This window comes from Pygocentrus nattereri, chromosome 1, assembly GCF_015220715.1.
Source record: "Pygocentrus nattereri isolate fPygNat1 chromosome 1, fPygNat1.pri, whole genome shotgun sequence".
Classification (NCBI taxonomy): domain Eukaryota; kingdom Metazoa; phylum Chordata; class Actinopteri; order Characiformes; family Serrasalmidae; genus Pygocentrus; species Pygocentrus nattereri.
In genome coordinates this window covers 4,866,217-4,867,595 of record NC_051211.1, presented here as the reverse complement: position 1 = coordinate 4,867,595, position 1,379 = coordinate 4,866,217, and positions in this window count along the sequence as shown.

Here is a 1,379-nt window from a genome sequence, read left to right as displayed (position 1 = left end):
AAGCTGCAAAGATAATGAGTTAATTATTTTGCCACCTCAAGTTCTTATCTTGAGATAACCAGGCATTCAACAAAATGGTCATCTTGAAATAAGTTACTTATCTTGTTATCTCAATATAACAATCCAGGAAATTACAGCAACAGCTCACGGCCTCTCTGGACCTCCACAGAGTCCGAAGTGTTAACCGCACCAGGTCTTTGGAGATTTCTGTCCATTCTGCCGCTCGTTCCCTGCGCGGTTCTCTCCGGCAGCTTCACCAGGAGCAGGAGACGCTTTTCAACAGCACTGAGGAGAAACGCACACATGCCGAGGCCACGCTGCTGAAAAAGCTCTTGTTTGGGGCATTTCAGAAACACAGGGCCTGCTCACATTTTAGCGTTCGGGATTTAAACCACGTATTTGTTTTGGAAATAATCGGCATGGAATCGTCCTCCTGAAGATCACGCCGGCCCTTGTTCAATAAAGTTCAATAAAATAAAAACAAAGTGCAGCTTAAATGACGCACAAACTGCTCGGCGTCTGATTAACGAGACTTTCCCGCAAACGATGAATCAGCTTGAAATCGAGCGCCAGCCTACCAGCACCTCATTTACATATCATTTACATAAAGCCCCGTTCCTGCTGAACGAGACGACAGCATTCAGAGACTCAGGAGCCGACGGCTGAGATCCGATGTGGAGTTGCACTGCTCCCCCTACTGACCAAACTTTATAGTGTTAAAACTACAAATCACTAGAAAGAATTAAATGAGAAACAAAACATCTTCACTTTGTTTAAAGACTGTAGAATGACGTGATTGTGAAGTGTAATATGATATTTAAACCGCTATATCTGCTCAGTTTGTGTTGGTCATCCTCTAGTCCTTCATCAGTGGTCACAGGACGGTGGTCACAGGACGCTGTTGGCTGGATGTTGTTGGTTCTCAGCCCAGCAGCGACACTGAGGTGTTTAAAAAAACTCCAGCAGCTCAGAGCAGCGCAACACACACTAACAACACACAGCCACCACTGAGAATGACCCACCACCCAAATAGTACCTGCTCTGTGAGGGTCCACGGGGGTCCTGACCACTGAAGAACAGGGTAACAGAGTATCAGAGAAACAGATGGACTACAGTCTGTAACTGTAGAACTACAAAGTGCAGCTATACAGTCAGTGGAGCTGATAAGATGGACAATGAGTGTAGAAACGAGGAGGTGGTCAGAACGTCATGCCTGACTGGTCTGTTATCTGGTAGTGTAGAACCTACCAACACTTTTGCTGCTGCCAGCTGATAAGAGAAGTTCAAGTGGACTGTTGGAATGTGTTTATTTCAGTGATTGGCGGTGGACTGAGGCAGAAAGCAGCATCGTGGCTTTAAGAGTAAAGACAGGAAACTGC